Source organism: Peromyscus californicus, unplaced genomic scaffold, assembly GCF_007827085.1.
Source record: "Peromyscus californicus insignis strain IS unplaced genomic scaffold, ASM782708v3 Scaffold_5__1_contigs__length_169319896, whole genome shotgun sequence".
Lineage (NCBI taxonomy): Eukaryota > Metazoa > Chordata > Mammalia > Rodentia > Cricetidae > Peromyscus > Peromyscus californicus.
In genome coordinates, this window is record NW_026294573.1 from 132,681,910 (window position 1) to 132,697,024 (window position 15,115).

The following is a 15,115-nucleotide window of genomic DNA, read 5'->3' on the forward strand; positions in this document are numbered from 1 at the left end:
CCACATTCTCCTCTTTCCTGCCTCTGTTGAACCCGGGGTCTTTATTTTTCCTGAAAAGCTGCACTACTTACCCAATCTAGAAGCCAAAATCAATTTATGTTGCATCTTTTTATTATCCTTCGACATCCATTCCAGCACTAAACCAAGGCAATTCAGTCTCCCCTATTGCCACTCTCAGAAGTCCCAGGAGGGGACCTGACCTAGAATATTACATCTCTGGTGTATTCATAGTGCTTTTAAAAGGTGGTTGTTGAATCAATGCTCAATTTATTATCTGCATTTTCACAGATAAGTTACTTCAACGAGACTCAACTTCCTTATTGATGTATCCATTTACTCAAAAAGTGTGGATTGGGAGTCGACCCAGTACCAAATACTCAACTGAGGATTTGGAACTGAAGGAAAATTTCAAACTAACTTATTCTTACGGGCTTTCATTCTCGTGCAGAGAGAGAATCTTTAAAAAGGATTTTGAAGGCGAAACGTTAAATGGAGCTGAAGCACCGGAGAAAAACAAGGACCAGGGCATGAGGAAGCTGCATTTCCCCAAGACCCGCAGAGGAAACAAAGCAGGTGAATTTCCTGTTGGAAGGATGGTGGCGCTCGCTCTAGCAATTAAAGGTGCTGCCTTCAAGGGAAGTGCTTAGTAGAGAGGCCACTAGACTTAGTTATTATTATTTTCCTTTCTGAGTTTCACTTCCCTCCAGTGATTCCCACCTTTCAATTTTTCCCCCTCTAGAATGTTCTTTGAGAAAGCACTATTCTTCACTGTTTCCGCCTTTTCCTCATGGAAAGCCAGCTTGACTAAATCTCCCTTCATGACTGGTCCTGCCTACCAAACAGGCTTGGTCTTGTCCTTCACACCCTGTGACCCCTGTCTCTTTGACCTGCATTGCTGAATACTCATACTAAGAAGCCATGGCATGCTTTCCCAAGCTCCCTTCTACCTTTGTGTGGGCTCCTCTCTTTGTCTGGAACATTTGCTTGTCTTTTCTACCTAGCAGAGTTTGTGGTGCCTTCAAGTCTAGCTGATGAGTGACATTTTTGAAAAACTTTCACAGATTTCGTGGCTGACGTAACTAAACTTATCTTCTGATTCAGCTGTATTCTAAAGGAGCTTGGATATAAAAGTTATAGAAGTCACTTATTTGGGGTGTATAATCTGTTTGGTTTATTGTATATTTACAGAATTGCACAACTGTCACCATAACTTAATTTTAGAATATATGTTATCTTTGAAAGTAACCTTATGCAGATTACCAATGTTCTGGTGTCGATGATAAATGCCCTTTAAAGCTATGTGCTAAAAGTTTCACCCAGGGCTGCCGGGGCTATTAGGAGGCAATAGAAACTCTGAGAGGGGAGGCCTGGTTGGAGGAAGTATGTCATGGGGAGATTCCTATTTTTGTGACTTTTGTTTTGTAGTTTAGACTGGGTCTCACTCTTTAACACAAGTTGACCTCAAACTCTATAGCCTTGACTGACCTCAAAGCCACTGCAGCCTTCCTGCCTTATCCTCCTGAATGCTGATTATAGGCGTGAGCCACCAAGCCTGGCTGGTGGAGAGCATGGGGCTGCCCTTCCTAAGTCCCTGCTTCCTTTCCCTCCAGGTCTCAGTCTGTCCCTCTCCCTCTTTTTCCTTCTCTTCCTGTCCTCTCTCTCCTGAGATAAGTGGCTTTGCTCCACCCCATCCCCTGTGTCCCACATCACCACGAGGCAGATGTGATGAGGCCAAGCAACCACGGACGGACTGGAACTTCTGAAACTGGAATGGAGGTGAAGTTGTTTCTGCCATCTGTTTGCTACAATGACAGAAAGCTGGTTAGCATACTCGTTTTTATGAAGTGGCATGCTGTATTCTGATTGAAAATCTGCCTTTCCACTAGACCAGTGTTCCAAAGGAATATGGAATCTTTTCATTGTGTCTCCTAAGGTTTGGCATTATCTTGTCAAGTGGTTTTGCTTTTAGACGGGATCTCACTTATGCTGCTCTGGATGCCTTTGAATTCACAGACATCTGCCTACTTCTGCCTCCTCTCAAGGAGTCCTGGCAGGAAATCCAAGCCCGCCACACATTGCCTGTTCTTGGCCACTCTTTTGGAACCTTGATGCAAGCAAGCCCTTATGACCCTGTAATTCTTGAATTTTGCACAATTGCAAAAGTAGCACCCCGTGACTATGCTGCCGAGTTCCTTTGCCAGCTTAAGCTGTGCTCTGGCTCTGGCACCTTCTACTATAGTACTGCTGGCCTCTTTCCACCGTGGTGACTGAACACTGGAAACATTTCTCTGGGTGCTTGTTTTCAAGCAGGGGCTCCTTTAACTGTTGTTTCCATTCTCTTTCCTTTCACATTGATGAGCAGTTTTACAAGTTGGAGCTTCCATGGGTGGCCCTGCTCCAGAGCACCTGTCTTAGTTGATTGTTTTGTTGCTGTGATAAAACACTCTGACTAAAGCACCTTAAGGAAGGAAGGAAGGGTGGGCTATGGCTTGCAGTTTGAGGTTGCAGTCTCTCATGATGGGGAACTCACAGTGGCAGGAGCTTGAAGCTGGTTACAAACATCCACAGTCACTGGGCGGTGGTGACGTACACCTTTGATCCCAGCACTGGGGAGGCAGAGGCAGAGGCAGGTGAATCTCTGTGAGTTCGAGGCCAGCCTCGTCCACATAGTGAGTTCCAAGACAGCCAGGGCTACACAGAGAAACTCTGTCTCAAAAAACCAGAACCAAAGCAACCAACCAAACAAACAAACAAAAAACAAATATCCAAGAAACAGAGAAAGATTAATGCCTGTGCTCAGCTCACTTTCTTCTTTTCACACAGTTCAGGGAATGTGTGCCACCCCCAGTAGGTGTGTCTTCCCACAGCCTGATCAAGATAACTCCTACAAAGGCATGCTCAGAAGCGCAATCTCCCCAGTGATTCCAGAGTTTATCAAGTAGACAGTTGAGATCAGCCCACAGCACCATGCCAGCTATTATAGCTCCTTTTCTGGCACCTACCTTGTGTGCAACTTTAAACGTGTTCCTGCTCCTTGTGGTGGATTAAATGAGAATGACCTCTGTAGGCTCATCATATGTTGGTCCCTGTTTGGTGGAACTGTTTGGGAAGGGTTAGAGGTGTGGCTTCATTGGAGGAGGTGTGTTACAGGGAATGGGCTTTGGGGTTTCAAAAGACATGCGCTGTCATCTCCAGTGATTCATTCTCTGTCTCCTACTTTCTCATCAAGAAGTAAGACCTCAGCTGTTCCTGCTGCCATGCCATCATGGACTCTCACCCTCTGAAAACGTAAGTCCAGATTAAACACATTCTTTTATAAGTTGCCTTGGTCATGGTGTTTTATCACGACAATAGAAAAGTAACTAAGATACTCCTTTTTTTGTCAAATTGTACTCCCCTTCCCCCTGCCGCTCCCCACAGTACCCTCCCACCTTCTGGCTCTGCTTGCTGCCTTTTCTTAAAGAAAACGTGAATAAAAGCAGTGAGCTGGCTGGAGAAATGACTCAGCAGTTAAGAACTGGACTGCTCTTTTAGGAGAGCTGAGTCCAGGTACCATCCCCACAGCAGGCGGCTTCTAACCACCCGTAACTCTGCCTTTTGCCTTGGCAGGTGCTTGCACTCAAATGCATGTACACACACACACACACACACACACACACACACACTTAAAAATACATCTTTTTTTTTTTTAAGTAGTGAACCGTAGCTATATCATACATAACCTGAGACCTATGCTGTCTTGGAATTTCTTCTGCCAAACAAATTTGTTCATTACTTTTTAAGTAATTTTTTTCATTTTTTAAACATAATTACATAATTTCCTCTATTCCCTTTATTCCCTCCAAGCCCTCTGCTCTGTCTCTTAAAGTCCTGGCCTCTTTTCTTTCGTTGTATACATATATGTATTCCTAAATACATAAATATAACCTGCTCAGTCTGTATAATGTTAGCTGCATGTATACGATCTCAGGGCTGACCACTTGAATTCAGTCTCATTTGAGTTCTCAGGACACAGGCAGGCTGCAATCATATTCCTTGCCAGAGTGTCATGCATGAATAGCCTCTAGCCCAGTTTCCAATACAGTCCTTGTTACTCTCTGAAGCCTTATGAGCCAGAATCTTAGTGTCTAAACTTTCTGTTGGCATTCTGACCTACTCTCCCACACTCCCATCAACATATCCCATTTAGCTCTGTTTACAACACTGTGGAGCAGTGGTTCTCAACCTTCCTAATGCTGTGACCCTTTAATACAATTCCTCATGTGTGGTGATCCCCAACCATACAATTATTTTCATTGTTACTTTATAACTGTAGTTTTGCTGCTGTTATGAATCTTTATGTAAATATCTGATGTGCAGGATATCTGATATGTGACCCCTGTGAAAGGGTCATTTGACCTCCCAGTGGGGTCGAGCCCACAGGTTGAGAACCACAGGTCCGTACCATAATTTTCTCTCTCACACCAGTCCCAAAGGCTTACAAACAGGCCGTCAGCAGCCCCGACCACAGCCTACTTCTTGGCAGGTTTTCTGTAGCTTTTTACTTTTGTCATCTCTGTGATAGAATACCTGACAAAAGCTTTTGGAGGGAAGGGGTTGTTTAGGCACCTGAGTTGAGAAGACAGAGTCCATCACGACAAGGAAGGTGTGTGGCTGTGGGAACTTGAGGTGGCCGGTCCTGTCGTGTCCACAGGCAATAAGCAGAGAGAGGCAGATGCTGGTGTGCTGCTGGCTCCCCTCTTGTCCCTTTTATTTCATCTGGGATCCCAGCCTCATGATTGGTGCCACCCACATCAAGGTAGGTCTTCCCTCAGCTAAACTCTGAAAACTCCCTGAGATGGCCTTGGAGATGTGTCTCCTTGGTTGACCCCTAGTCTCTGCAAGTTGACAGTGATGGTTATCATAAGTCATTGCTAACAGGATGGCGCTCTCTAAGGGTCAGTACAAAGTGAAAGGGTGGCCATTCTACTGACATTGGTTTTAAAGCTGATGCTTGTTCTTTCGAACTATTAACCATCTTTGCTACCACCTGCTGTGCGAGGCAGGAGCCATCATGGACAGACTTCTATATCAGTGTTGTTTATTTTCAGCTAAAACATTACAGTGCAAGCCGACTATGCCCAGAAGCATTCCTGCCTAAAATGTTAACATCCTTACAAACATGCTCTATGACCTGGAGCAAAGCATGTCAAAATATGCATCAGTCTTCAAGTATGACCTTAAGCTGAGCATTCTCAGAAATGTACTTTTTTTCCAAGACAGGGTTTCTCTGTGTAGCCCTGACTATCCTGGAACTCTCTCTGTAGACAAGGCTGACCTCTAGCATCCGCCTCTACCTTCTGAGTGCTGGGATTAAAGGCATGGGCCACCACTGCTGGGCTTGGAAATGTACTTCTTAACTGAGCATGCTCAAGGATGTGCCAGTACTTAACAATGCTTTTCTTTCCTTGATGGTTTCTGTTTTCTCAGGAAAAGTACTAGGCCCAGAGTCAATGTGATGGTATTTGGGAAGAGAACTGGAAAACTCATGGGAGGGTGAGTGGATTAGAGGAACATAATCAGACAGCTGGGCCTTCTTGAGATTTTTGGACATGAAATGAAAGTGAACTCATAAGCAGATACACATAATTTTTCTGCAGCCACACTTTCCTGCCTGAATACAGGTGTAGAGGAGGTAGGAATGTTTTTGTCAGGCTGGTGCGACCGGAGCAAGGATTTAAATATGTATGCAGATGAGGACGGGGACAAAGCAAGGGCCGCAGAGGAGTGGCCATAGTTTTTAACACCATGTCCCACTTCCATGACCTCACAATGTTCACTGTGGTGAAAGACGAACATTTGTAGACTGCATCACCAGGGCTCTTGGCCTCCAGCTGGGTAGAACTGGAAGTCAAAAGGAGTGGGATATGTACTTTCCTTCCATATGTCCTCCTCTTACTGTGCTTCCAGGATGATTCTCTTGTCAAATCCCCCTTACTCAGTTCTTCCTGGAGTCCAGTGACCTCCTCCTCTCCCGTTCAGGCTGTTGGTGGCAATGGTGTACCATGTGCCTTGTTTCTGAACACTCCATCATCTCTTCTGGGTCCCTTGGTCTACTGTGTGAATAAGCCCTTCATGAAACTCTACTCAAGTCATTTGGTGTGGGTCATCTTTTCCATGCCATTTCTTTGACAAGAAATGGGGGCTAGAGAAATGGTGCTAGGGCCTTTTCAATAGGAGGCACCCGTGAGGCTGAAGAGTCATTGTGGGTTCTTTGGGAGGGCATGGATGGCCAGAGCTAGCGATGCTAGGCATGTTTGTAGACATTGCTTCCTGAGCATGAGATTGACTGGGTAGGATTACAGGAGGTGGTGGTGGTGGTGGTGGTGGTGGTGGTGGTTGAGGTGGGTCGAGGAGGAGGAGGAGAGAGCAGTGGAGGTGAGGAGACTAGACTATAGGAGACTAATCTCCTGGCACACATTTTAGGTGGCCACTAAGCTACAAAGAATGTCGGAAAGAGCGGGATGGAAAGGGAGCTAGCTCATGAGCCAGACACTAATGTCTGCTGTGAACCAGGAAGAGGAGGCTGGCAGATGACTGCCTCAGGGGTGAGTGGGTGGTGGAATTTGAGGGTGTGGGTTTTCAGAAGAACTGGGGTTTTTCAGCTGGAGAAGAACTGCCTGTCAGCAGCAATGAGGGCCATGAAAGACACTCTGCCCCTGGGCTCTGTGGTATGTGGGGCGTGGGAGGGGGTAGAAAACAGCTGCTTCTTAAGAATGCTCTAGGGAAAACAGGTTTCGGTTTCCAGTTAGGGCTGTAGTCTAACTTCTAAGAAAGACAATGAAGAAAATGTCCAGAAAGGGGTTCTGAAGGATTTTGCTGTTGGCACACCCTGGGGGATGCCGCGGGAAGGTTTGGAGACAGAGAAGGGACTTTGAGCTGAAGTCAGAGGGATGAACAGAACCATGTAGGAGAGAATGTGGTGATACCGGGTGACACAAGAGGTTTGACCTTGGACATGAGGAAGGTATATCAACCCCAAATGCACGTGTGAGAGACTGACTCTCCACTGCATAGCACTTACATGGGAGGAGCAGGGGACTGAAATCCTGGATGCACTGCTCTGGTGGAGCAGGCACACCTAAGGGGACAAAAGACAAAAAGAAGTCCACCCAAGCTACCTTAAGACAAATGCCATTGCTTCCAAGGGTGGCTGCAGGAGGTGGCGTTAGCAGAGACAGTCACAGTTAGTCAGTATCCTTGTGCTAGCCACCTTGGATACTGCAGCTCTGAGGAGGAGTTCTTTGCATAGGTTCCGTCAAAGACACATGTGTATGAGAGAGGGCTCCTTTTCATGGCCTCTCAGTGCCATCTTGTTAGGGTTCAACATGGTTGACTTTATTTGATACTGAGAACTTCTACAGATAGGAAGGGTTTTGAGCATAGTGAAATTAGCTGTGGCCTTACTGGGAACTGAATGACTTCTAATTTTAGTTTCTTTTTTTAAGAGCCTCTTCATAAGAAGTGTATAGGGAAAGGTGGCTATATTAGTTAGCTTTCAGTCGCTGTAACAAAATACCTGGCACAGAGAAGTTAGGTCTACCTGGCTGTGTGCAATGCTGCTTTAGTTTCTGTCCTTGTCACTGTGATGAAATGCCCAAAAGAAGCAGCTTAGGGGAGGCTTGCTTTTAGCCTATAGTTAGAGAGGATACAGTCCATCATGATGGAGAAGGATACAGTCTGGATGGAGAAGGATACAGTCCATCATGATGGAGAAGGATATAGTGCCATTATGATGCAGAAGGCTACAGTCCATCATGATGGAGAAGGCATGAAGGGATTCATGGTGGCTTCCAGTTATGGCAGTGGAGAATGTAGCATGTGGCTTACTCATATCTCAGTGGACCAAAGAGCAGTAGAGAGCTGGTGGACGGCCAGCTTGAACTATAACCCTCCGATTTGCCCACCAGTGAACCACTTCCTCCAGCTAGATCCTACCTCCTCAGTTCCACAGCCTTCTAAAGCAGCACTGGGACCAATGCTGGGAATTAAGCATTCAAATACCTGAGCTTGTGGGGCAACATCACACACTCAAGCTGGAAGAGATAGATAGAAGAGCAGACAAGTACTTCTGAGATGATGTGAAAGTAAGTGTGAAAAAAGTGCCCATAAAAATGACCAAGAACAGGAGGTCAGAGAGATGCTCGTAAACACTTGCCTGCTCTTCCAGATGAGTGAGTTTAGTTCCCAGCCCCCATGGCCAGGGCTTACAGCCACCTGTAACTCCATCTCCAGGGGATCCTAGTCCTTCTTCTAGCCTCTCTGGGCATGCGCGTGCACACACACACACACACACACACACACACACACACACACACACACACATTCATGGAAAATATACATAGACACTCACACATACACAGTAAAGTGTTTTAAAAATGGGGGAAACTGAGGCTCAGAAAGACACTTGCCCAAGATAATAGGGCTAGAAATATGTTTTGTCTATCAAACTTTTTTTTCCCCCCAAGACAGGATTTCTCTGTGTAGCCTTGCCTGTTCTGGAACTTGCTCTGAAGACCAGGCTGGCCTCGAACTCACAGATCTGCCTGCCTCTGCCTCTTGAGTGCTGGGATTAAAGGTGTGCGCCACCACTGCCTGGCTTCGAACTCATTCTTAGTCCATGCAAATAAATAGTCTTTGGATTTCATTTGCTACAATGACCCTGAACAGTTATTCCTGATCTTCTTTCATTCCTAACCCATTCAGGAAATTGCTTTTTGCCCTCACAAGATTGTTTTTTTTTAGAAAGCAGGTTATGTATCTGCTCACATGTTATCATTATAATTAGTAACAGTGTAAAATTAAACTCATAGAAATTGTTTCTTCGAGGAAGCAAAACCACTCCATTGCCTTTGAAATGACATAATTTCCTTGTGTAAGTGTTCTTCAGTTTACGACGTAGTATTGTGGCTAGCACATCAGACTGCCAGGGATGACACACACTTAGAGGTGGACCCAACAATTGAGCAAGCCCATTGGCTGGTTATGATCATGGGAATCATGTGACACCCCCACCCTGACCACTCCTGTGGGTCGTCTGAGACTCTGAGGCCTAAGGAACCTTATGAACTCAAAATGGAGTTTTTTAAACCTTACTAGTATGAAGCACCTCAGAGCCTGAGTTAATGTTTCTCTGATGAAAGAGATCATTTTTAGAAAGCGATGGATAACAGAGAAAGGAAAACAGGAAGTGTATGTAGTGTTTTTAAGAAGTTTATCTTTGGGCAGGTAAGATGGCTCAGTGTGTAAAGGAACTTGCCACACAAACCTAGAGACGCAAGTTCAATTCCCAGAATCCATCTAAAGGTTCATGGAGAGCGCCGACTCCACAAGCCGTCTTCTGATCTGCCCATCTGCACTGTGGCAGTCAGCGGACAGTCCCTAGCCCGAGGTTAGCTGACAGTTTTTAAGTGGCTAAGCTTATGCTGCATCTTAGTGTTGCCTAAGTTGGGTTCATGGCTTGTTTACACAGGAACTTCGGGTGCTGGAGCCATCTCAGCTGAATGGCCTCCCAAGAACTATTCTGGTAGAGGGAAAAAGAGAGTGATGGTAAGAAGGGGGAAGGAAGAAGGCTGGGAGGGCAGGAGTGGTCCAGTACTGAGATCATAGGATGTTTTGGAGATGGCGGAATCTGTCAGCCATACTCCAGACAGGACGACCTCAAGATAAGGACCAGTGTTCACTTAACAGGAGTGAAGGAGGTCACTGGAGGTCCAGGACACAGAAGCAACAGCTTGTTGGAAGCAGTTTTGGTGCATTGGTGGGGGATGGAGCAGAGACAGTTTTCTCCTTTTAATGGCCTAGATTATATTCCTTGTGATCCCTTTAGTTGTAAGTGACCAAAGTTGAAAAGTCAAAAGCAAAGCTGCAGGAGCCAGGATGTGTTGTGGATCTTAAATTGGAACTCTACATTTGACCTCACCGGCTCTCTTCTGTGTCTCTCTTCCCTACTTGGCTTCATTTTTCTCTGCTGTAAATAGTTTTTTTGTTTGTTTGTTTGTTTTTGTTTTTTTTTTTGAGACAGGGTTTCTCTGTGTAGCTTTGGAGCCTATCCTGGAACTCACTCTGTAGACCAGGCTGGCCTTGAACTCACAGAGATCTGCCTGCCTCTGCCTCCCGAGTGCTGGGATTAAAGGCATGCACCACCATGTCTGGCATAAATAGATTTTATTTACATAACAGAAAAATGTGACCACTTTCGAGTGCTCTCAGACATTTGAAGATGAGGCCTGTGCTTGGTTGCCCTGGTGTGCCCTGGGCTGTGATTGATTGGAACACCATCTAGTTGATGTACTCTGTCACTTTTGGCCCTGGCTTCACAGAAGCTAGTCTTCTAGCACATTTTGTATCTTGGGATCAAGTCCTTTAATATAATTATTATCCTTTTCTTCTTCCCATTTACTACTTGACTTATTCAATATGTCTTTAATACATTTCAGATTCAGAGGATATAACTTAGATTAACTCAGCACAACAGCAGCTGAGCCCAGAATAAAGCAGTTGTCAGGGTTCTAGCATGAAAGGCTATTATGAGCTTTAAAAAGCTCCATCATCCAGACTCTTGGAGATTTGGAAGAATCTATTGTTGGAAAGTAACTGCTATTCAAGTGCCATATACATAATTAAGCACCCCCCCCCCAGCCTCGATGACATGGATGCGCTCACTTTGTTGCTCCTCTTTATTTTATTTGCCACCTCAGAGAGCTGCTGCTTTTCATTTTTAGTGGTGTTGACTCTTACTGCTGGGTTGAGCCATTTTCACCTGTGTGCCGTTCAGGAATGATTCATCAGCCCAGGGCCTACAGCTTCTGCTCTCTATGGGGACCCTTTATTTGGTTGTCTTCTAAAATCAGACACAAGCATGGGGAAACCCAGTGTGCTTAAAACTGAAATCTTGGAGGTAGCTAGACATCTCAGCAGGTGAGGGTGCTTGCTGCCACACCTCACAACTTGAGCTCAGTCTCTGGAACTCACGTGGTAGAGAGGACTGACTCTTAAAGTTGTCCTCCGAGAACATGCTTTTTTTTTTGGAGATTAAACTAACCAGTTGCCTTTGCTTTTCAAAAAGCTCCAATACTGGGAACCCTTACTAAAACAGACTACTACTTTAGGAGTCCACCTGTTTGCTGCATCTTTGCTTTCTGTGGTTTCTACTATCTGATGTCAACCACAGTTTGAAACTACTACATGGAAAATTCCAGAAATAACTCCTAAGTTTTAAATAGGATCCATTCCAACTAACTTGATGTAACATTGTGCTGTTCTACACTATCCCTGACAGGGTGTCAGTTATCTTTTATGCAGTGTTTCCATGCAGTATACACTACCCATCTGTCTTAGCTATTTTGGTTATCAGATCATTAGAACTTGTGTTCAAGTAACCCCAATTTTATTTTCTAATGGCCACATTTTGCATGAATAATGATGCTGGGAATTTAGATACGTCAAAGAAAGCCCCAAACTGCTTCTATCCCTGAAATTGTCAAGAGGGAAAAAGAAATTTATGCCAGTTTGGCTGGGTTACCTTACCCGCAAAAATATGGCTCTAATGTGTGATAAGTACTTAGTTAGGATGTAAAAGGAATTAAATCACAGCACTTCAGATTATCCATGGTTACAGGTATACATGGAGGTCTTATAACATATCCCCCAATGATAAATTGAACTTTTCTTTATGTAGTCTGTCCCTGTTTCTATTTATCATGGTAATGGTGGTAACAGTTTAGTAACATTATCTGGCCAATCAACCCATTTGTTGAAAAGGACTAGTTACATATTATTGTGGTTTGGATATGAAGTATCCCTCAAAAGACTTCATGTGCTGTCCCCAGATGGTCCAGTGCTATGGGAAGTTCATTAGACTATGTGATTCACTTGGAGGAAGTATGTACTGGGCTGTGCCTTTGAAGGAAGGTAAAGCTTGCTTCTGATCTCGTGCCCTGTTTTCCTGTGTCCTGGCTGTCCTAAGATGAGCCTCTCTGCTCTGCTTCTCACTTCCCTTCTGCCTCAGCACTGGTCCACAGACAGTGACATCACTGAGCCACCATGGACTGAAACCTTTGAAACTGTGGACCAAGATAAATGTGTCCTCCTTTTAACTAGTTTTCTCGGGTATTTTGTAATTGCAAGGAAAACTTGACAGGAAGTTGGTGCCGAGCAGGTGGATCACTGCCGTGACTATTGAGTGACTATGTGGGTCGGGAGATTTTAGAACTGATTTGTGGAAGGAATTTGGAAAAGTCTGGAGAAGCCGGCTAGAAAGATCTAAAACTGTCATAAGCAAGCGTTGACGGGTGACTGGGGTGTGAGCTCAGAACACACCGCTAACAGGACGGTAAACGGTGAGACTGATCCTGAGTCTCTGATGGAAATGAACTCCACTGGGAACTGGAGTAGAGCCATTCAGGCTGTACCGGCAAAGAACTCACCCGTCGTCCATAGCCAGAGACACTGCGAGGCAGGGTTTGAAAGTGAACCCAGGAAATTTAAAAGCAACACAGCATTCAGACCCAACCAGGAATATTACTGGTTGCTTTTAGCCCGATTTACAGAGAAAATCGCGACCAGAGAAATAGCATAGAAGGCTTTGTAAAGCTTGCAGTTTGGTTAGAAGAGGAGCATGTTTAAAGTTAAGAATGCTGTAGCTGGGGACTGCAAAGATGGCTCAGAGGTTAAGAACACGTGCTGCTCTTCCAGAGGTCCTGAGTTCAATTCCCAGCACCCACATGGTGGCTCACAACCATCTATAATGAGATCCGGTGCCCTCTTCTGGCATGCAGGCACACATGCAGACAGAACACTGTATACATAATAAAGAAATCAATCTTAAAAAACAAACAAACAAAAAATACAGGATACTTACTACAGGCTCAAGGGTCTGGTGGAAGAAGGAAACTCTTGCCTGCTTGCCCTCACTCTTGCTGGCAAGTCCATCTACCTTCTTGCTGACATCCCTTCACCTATATTAGAACTGACTTCTTCAGGATTTCAGCATAGACTGAAGATCAGCAGTTCTCCAGGAATCCTCCAGGCCTCCTCCACTAGATTAGGACTGATGAGACTTCCAGCTGAGGGAGCCAAACAACTATATTCTCAGCCTTTCCAGTATGGGAGAGTCATTGGTGGACTAAGACTACATCCTGTAAGTCAGTCTAACAAATCCCCTTTAATATAAACAAAGGAGGAAGAGGAGGAGGAGGAGGAGGAGGAGGATGAAGATGAAGATGAGGATGATGATGAGGGTAGTCTGGGTCAGGTGTGATGTCACACACCTTTAATCCCAGCTCTGGGGAGGCAGGGGCAGAGGGGCAGAGGCAGGCCTATTTCTGAAAATTTAAGGCCAGCCAGGGCTGTATAATAAGACCTAAGCTAAAAATAGAAAAATAAACAACAAAACCAAGAAGAGAGCTGTTGTGTTTTTCGAGCAGGACTGCTTGGAAAAGTGTTTCCTGGGGGCTCGACACAGCCAGGCAGTTGCGCCCATGGTTTAAGTAGGCCTGGCTACCACTGAAGCTGGTGGCGGAACTTGGGGTTGGCTTTACACACATGCATAGGCAAGAGCGAAGGACGCCTCCTCCCGGATTTCCAAGGGAGGCCTGGGATCTGCGATTAACAGCTGGGTTAGGAATCCCTGGAGGTAACCCCTGAACAGTGATACTGCAGCTATGGAAATGACGCTGAAGCGTCCATCAGCAGAGACAGCAAGAGATAATCCACTGAGGGAAAGTCATAGGCAGTGACCAGGGACATCCGAGAGACGTGGGCTACAACCGGCAAGGCTGTGGGGTGGGGTGACCTAGTGTCTGGATCGTGATCATGCTGATGGGTCCTGCTGTTCAACATGGAACTATAGCATTTAGTGTTTGCCCTTAAGGGTTTCAGTTTTTCCTGGTCCTCTCCCCACCCCTGTGCCCCATTTGCATGAAGCTGCTTTATCTGTCCCATTTCACGTGGGAAGACTGTGAGTTACTGTTTGAATTTTATAGGGACTATAACAATTTGCCTTGGGTCTCAGAGAGGCTTTGGACGTGGCACTGCTGAGAATGTGGGGCTTTTGGAGTTCCTTTTCCTGGTGCTTTGATCAAACACCACAGCAAAAACAGCTTAAAGGAGAAAGGGCTTGTTTTAGCTCACTGTTCGGGGATGCCGTCTATACGGTAGAGATACCCCGGCAGCAGGAGCCTGAGCCAGCTACCTACATTGCATTCACAGCCAGGAATCAGAGAATGATGCAGCTCATGCCCAGCTAGAACTATTCTTTTCTGTGTGGTCCAGACCCCAGCAGGGAATGGCTTCATCCACTGTTAGTGTCTTTCAACTTCAATTCAATTCAGGATAACCCCTCACAGGCATGGCCAGAGGCTAACCTAATCTAATCTAACCCCATCCCTTCACCGGTGTGTCTGTGTGATGCCAGATGCTGTCAAGTTGACAGTGCCTATCAGAGAACACCTGGAGATGGATTAAATGCATTCTTCATTGTGAAATCAAGGCTGATGGCATAAGGTTATGGTTATTAGCGGGTGGTGCTATTTTGTCAGGTTGTAGAACCTTTGGGACATAGTGCCTCTACAACATTGGTAGCCCACCAAGGGGCAGGCCTTGAAGGTGATACTATATCTAATCCTGGCTTAAGTTGCCTTATCATGTCCATCAAGATACAATTATGCCACAAGCTCCCACTTCCATGATGAGCTGCCTCAGCTGTAATTTATTCTCAGATGTGGAAATGTACCAAAATAAACTTCTCATCCCTATGTCACATCATACCAACATGAAATTAACCAGTACAGTTTAGATAAGAAGTGACCCCCTAACAGGAGTGTGGGTTGAAGGTTTGGCTCACCGCTGGTAGCATTTTAGAGAGGTGGCTGCTCACAAGAACACGAAACACACCAATGGATTCATCAATTAATGCATTCAAAGTTGAATGGCGGTTAGGGCATGGGGCGTGGCTTTCGGAAGTCGCTAGAGAATGCCTTTGAAGAGTCCAGCCTGTGCTTGGACTGTCCTCATTGCTCTGCTCCGGCTCTCGAGAGGTGAGCAGCTTTCCTACACTATGTAGGAAACATCACAC

General features: G+C 45.5%; 1 long non-coding RNA gene across 1 annotated transcript in view; it reads left to right on the forward strand.

The window, feature by feature from the left end:
• The window catches only part of LOC128097914 (uncharacterized), a 48,070-nt gene that overhangs the window by 9,973 nt on the left and 22,982 nt on the right, over positions 1–15,115 (forward strand). Inside the window, exons 2-4 of the long non-coding RNA XR_008214019.1 lie at positions 449–573; positions 1,611–1,776; positions 3,230–3,288. This is a non-coding gene — a long non-coding RNA (uncharacterized LOC128097914). The remainder of the gene's footprint in view (positions 1–448; positions 574–1,610; positions 1,777–3,229; positions 3,289–15,115) is intronic.